The sequence below is a fragment of the Rattus norvegicus genome, chromosome 1 (assembly GCF_021556685.1).
Source record: "Rattus norvegicus strain SHRSP/BbbUtx chromosome 1, alternate assembly SHRSP_T2T, whole genome shotgun sequence".
In the NCBI taxonomy this organism is placed as follows: Eukaryota; Metazoa; Chordata; class Mammalia; order Rodentia; family Muridae; genus Rattus; species Rattus norvegicus.
The window spans coordinates 93,022,995-93,028,755 of record NC_141534.1 but is presented as its reverse complement, the minus strand read 5'-3'; positions in this window follow the sequence as shown (position 1 = coordinate 93,028,755).

Sequence of the window (5,761 nt, the reverse complement as noted above, 5' to 3'; positions counted from 1 at the left end):
GGTCCTGGTCTAATCAGTGTCTGCTTCACTGAACACTCCAGCAGGACTTTTGAGACTAAACCCACCTCTCCTCAAGGTTATGCAACTCTAGTTGTTCCTGTCTGTCATTGTCTAGATTGAACACCAGAGTTCGTGCTTGGGCTGCTGGTGACCTTCTCATTGACTATTCCATTACCCCACCCTAGATGTTGGCAAGAACACAATGAAAGATACACAGGACAAATGGGCATTGGGAACATCTCAGCTCAATTTTATCTGTTTATTTACCGAGGCATGGCCTGCTACAAGTATACTGCCTTTGTGAAAAACATTTCTTTTTTTTTATTAACTTGAGAATTTCTTATATACATTTTGAGTGTTATTCCCATTCCCGGTTTCGGGGCAAACATCCCCCACACCCCTCCCCTTTCTTATTGGTGTTCCCCTCCCCATCCTCCCCCCATTGCCACCCTCCCCCCAACAATCTAGTTCACTGGGGGTTCAGTCTTAGCAGGACCCAGGGCTTCCCCTTCCACTGGTGCTCTTACTAGGATATTCATTGCTACCTATGAGGTCAGAGTCCAGGGTCAGTCCATGTATAGTCTTTAGGTAGTGGCGTAGTCCCTGGAAGCTCTAGTTGCTTGGCATTGTTGTTCATAAGGGGTCTCGAGCCCCTTCAAGCTCTTCCAGTTCTTTCTCTGATTCCTTCAACGGGGGTCCTATTCTCAGTTCAGTGGTTTGCTGCTGGCATTCGCCTCTGTATTTGTGTATTCTGGCTGTGTCTCTCAGGAGTGATCTACATCCGGCACCTGTCGGTCTGCACTTCTTTGATTCATGCATCTTGTCTAATTGGATGGCTGTATATGTATGGGCAACATGTGGGGCAGGCTCTGAATGGGTGTTCCTTCTGTGTCTGTTTTAATCTTTTCCTCTCTATTCCCTGCCAAGGGTATTCTTGTTCCCCTTTTAAAGAAGGAGTGAAGCATTCACATTTTGATCATCCATCTTGAGTTTCATTTGTTCTATGCATCTAGGGTAATTCAAGCATTTGGGCTAATAGCCACTTATCAATGAGTGCATACCATGTGTGCTTTTCTGTGATTGGGTTACCTCACTCAGGATGATATTTTCCAGTTCCAACCATTTGCCTACGAATTTCATGAAGTCATTGGTTTTGATAGCTGAGTAATATTCCATTGTGTAGATGTACCACATTTTCTGTATCCATTCCTCGGTTGAAGGGCATCTGGGTTCTTTCCAGGTTCTGGCTATTATAAATAAGGCTGCGATGAACATAGTGGAGCACGAGTCTTTTTTATATGTGGGGGCATCTTTTGGGCATATACCCAAGAGAGGTATAGCTGGATTCTCAGGCAGTTCAATGTCCAATTTTCTGAGGAACCTCCAGACTAATTTCCAGAATGGTTGTACCAGTCTGCAATCCCACCAACAATGGAGGAGTGTTCCTCTTTCTCGACATCCTCGCCAGCATCTGCTGTCACCTGAGTTTTTGATCTTAGCCATTCTCACTGGTGAGAAGTGAAATCTCAGGATTGTTTTGGTTTGCATTTCCCTTATGACTAAAGTTGTTGAACATTTCTTTAGGTGTTTCTCAGCCATTCAGCATTCCTCAGCTGTGAATTCTTTGTTTAGCTCTGAACCTCATTTTTTTAATAGGGTTATTTGTTTCCCTGCGGTCTAACTTCTTGAGTTCTTTGTATATTTTGGATATAAGGCCTCTATCTGTTGTACGATTGGTAAAGATCTTTTCCCAATCTGTTGGTTGCCGTTTTATCCTAACCACAGTATCCTTTGCCATACAGAAGCTTTGCAGTTTTAGGAGATCCCATTTGTCGATACTTGATCTTAGAGCATAAGCCATTGGTGTTTTGTTCAGGAAATTTTCTCCAGTGCCCATGTGTTCGAGATGCTGCCCTAGTTTTTCTTCTATTAGTTTGAGTGTATCTGGTTTGATGTTGAGGACCTTGATCCACTTGGACTTAAGCTTTGTACAGGGTGATAAGCATGGATCGATCTGCATTCTTCTACATGTTGACCTCCAGTTGAACCAGCACCATTTGCTGAAAATGCTATCTTTTTTCCATTTGATGGTTTTGGCTCCTTTGTCAAAAATCAAGTGACCATAGGTGTGTGGGTTCATTTCTGGGTCTTCAATTCTATCCCATTGGTCTATCTGTCTGTCTCTGTACCAATACCATGCAGTTTTTATCACTATTGCTCTGTAATACTACTTGAATTCATGGATAGTGATTCCCCCTGAAGTCCTTTTATTGTTGAGGATAGTTTTAGCTATCCTGGGTTTTTTGTTATTCCAGATGAATTTGCAAATTGTTCTGTCTAACTCTTTGAAGAATTGGATTGGTATTTTGATGGGGATTGCATTGAATCTGTAGATCGCTTTTGGTAAAATGGCCATTTTTCCTATATTAATCCTGCCAATCCATGAGCATGGGAGATCTTTCCATCTTCTGAGGTCCTCTACAATTTCTTTCTTCAGAGTCTTGAAGTTCTTATTGTACAGATCTTTTACATGCTTGGTTAAAGTCGCACCGAGGTACTTTATATTATTAGGGTCTATTATGAAGGGTGTCATTTCCCTAATTTCTTTCTCGGCTTGTTTCTCTTTTGTGTAGAGGAAGGGTACTGATTTATTTGAGTTAATTTTATACCCAGCCACTTTGCTGAAGTTGTTTATCAGCTTTAGTAGTTCTCTGGTGGAAATTTTGGGATCACTTAAATATACTATCATATCATCTGCAAATAGTGATATTTTGACTTCTTCTTTTCCAATCTCTATCCCCTTGACCTCCTTTTGTTGTCTGATTGCTCTGGCTAGAACTTCAAGAACTATACTGAATAAGTAGGGAGAGAGTGGGCAGCCTTGTCTAGTCCCTGATTTTAGTGGGGTGGCTTCAAGTTTCTCTCCATTTAGTTTAATGTTAGCAACTGGTTTGCTGTATATGGCTTTTACTATGTTTAGGTATGGGCCTTGAATTCCTATTCCTTCCAGGACTCTTATCATGAAGGAGTGTTGAATTTTGTCAAATGCTTTCTCAGCATCTAATGAAATGATCATGTGGTTTTGTTTTTTCAGTTTGTTTACATAATGGATCACGTTGATGGTTTTCCTTATATTAAACCATCCCTGCATGCCTGGGATGAAGCCTACTTGATCATGGTGGATGATTGTTTTGATGTGCTCTTGGATTCGGTTTGCCAGAATTTTATTGAGTATTTTTGCGTCGATATTCATAAAGGAAATTGGTCTGAAGTTCTCTTTCTTTGTTGGGTCTTTGTGTGGTTTAGGTATAAGAGTAATTGTGGCTTCATAGAAAGAATTTGATAGTGCTCCATCAGTTTCAATTTTGTGGAATAGTTTGGATAATATTGGTATGAGGTCTTCTATGAAGGTCTGATAGAATTGTGCACTAAACCCGTCTGGACCTGGGCCCTTTTGGGTTGGGAGACCTTTAATGACTGCTACTATTGCCTTAGGAGTTATGGGGTTTTTTAACTGGTTTATCTGTTCCTGATTTAACTTCGGTAACTGGTATCTGTCTAGAAATTGTCCATTTCCTGCAGATTTTCAAGTTTTGTTGAATATAGGCCCTTATAGTAAGATCTGATGATTTTTTTTGAATTTCCTCTGAATCTGTAGTTATGTCTCCCTTTTCAGTTCTGATTTTGTTAATTTGGACGCACTCTCTGTGTCCTCTCGTTAGTCTGGCTAAGGGTTTATCTATCTTCTTGATGTTCTCAAAGAACCAACTTTTGGTTCTGTTGATTCTTTCTATGGTCCTTTTTGTTTCTACTTCGTTGATTTCAGCTCTGAGTTTGATTATTTCCTGACTTCTACTCCTCCTGGGTGTATTTGCTTCTTTTTGTTCCAGAGCTTTTAGGTGTGCTGCTGACATATGTTCTTTGCTGTTTCTTTCTGCAGGCACTCGGCGCTATGAGTTTTCCTCTTAGCACAGCTTTCATTGTGTCCCATAAGTTTGGGTATGTTTTACCTTCATTTTCATTAAATTCTAAAAAGTCTTTAATGTCTTTCTTTATTTCTTCCTTGACCAGGTTATCATTGAGTAGAGCATTGTTCAATTTCCACGTATATGTGGGCATTACTCCCTTATTGTTATTGAAGACCAGTTTTAGGCCGTGGTGGTCCGATAGCACGTATGGGATTATTTCTATCTTTCTGTACCTGTTGAGGCCCATTTTTTGAGGAGCATGAGGAGCTGAGAAGAAGGTATATCCTTTTGCTTTAGGATAAAATGTTCTATAAATATCTGTTAAGTCCATTTGGCTCATGACTTCTCTTAGTCTGTGTACGTCTCTGTTTAGTTTCTGTTTCCTTGATCTTCCATTGATGAGAGTGGGGTGTTGAAATCTCCTACTATTATTGTGTGAGGTGCAATGTGTGTTTTGAGATTTAGTAAGGTTTCTTTTACGTATGTAGGTGCCCTTGTATTTGGAGCATAGATATTGAGGATTGAGAGTTCATCTTGGTGGATTTTTCCTTTGATGAATATGAAGTGTCCTTCCTTATCATTTTTGATGACTTTTAGTTGAAAATTGATTTTATTTGATATCAGAATGGCCACTCTAGCTTGCTTCTTCCGACCATTTGCTTGGAAAGTTGTTTTCCAGCCTTTCACTCTGAGGTAGTGTCTGTCTTTGTCTCTGAGGTGTGTTTCCTGTAGGCAGCAGAATGCAGGGTCCTCGTTGCGTATCCAGTTTGTTAATCTGTGTCTTTTTATTGGGGAGTTGAGGCCATTGATATTGAAAGATATTAAGGAATAGTGATTATTGCTTCCTGTTATATTCATATTTGGATATGAGGTTGTGTTTGTGTGCTTTTCTTCTCTTTGTTTTGTTGCCAAGATGATTAGTTTCATGCTTTTTCTAGGGTGTAGCTTGCCTCCTTATGTTGGGCTTTACCATTATCCTTTGTAGTGCTGGATTTGTAGAAAGATATTGTATAAATTTGGTTTTGTCATGGAATATCTTGGTTTCTCCATCTATGTTAATTGAGATTTTTGCAGGATAGAGTAACCTGGGCTGGCATTTGTGTTCTCTTAGGGTCTGTATGACATCTGTCCAGGATCTTCTGGCTTTCATAGTTTCTGGCGAAAAGTCTGGTGTGATTCTGATAGGTCTGCCTTTATATGTTACTTGACCTTTTTCCCTTACTGCTTTTAATATTCTTTCTTTATTTTGTGCATTTTGTGTTTTGACTATTATGTGACGGGAGGTGTTTCTTTTCTGGTCCATTCTATTTGGAGTTCTGTAGGCTTCTTGTATGGCTATGGGTATCTCTTCTTTTAGGTTAGTGAAGTTTCCTTCTATGATTTGTTGAAGATATTTACTAGTCCTTTGAGCTGGGAGTCTTCACTCTCTTCTATACCTATTATCCTTAGGTTTGATCTTCTCATTGAGTCCTGGATTTCCTGTATGTTTTGGACCAGTAGCTTTTTCTGCTTTACATTATCTTTGACAGTTGAGTCAATGATTTCTATGGAATCTTCTGCTCCTGAGATTCTCTCTTTCATCTCTTGTATTCTGTTGGTGAAGCTTGTATCTACAGCTCCTTGTCTCTTCTTTTGGTTTTCTATATCCAGGGTTGTTTCCATGTGTTCTTTCTTGATTGCTTCTATTTCCATTTTTAATTCCTTCAACTGTTTGATTGTGTTTTCCTGGAATTCTTTCAGGGATCTTTGTGACTCCTCTCTATGGGCTTCTATTTGTTTATTTATGTTTTCCT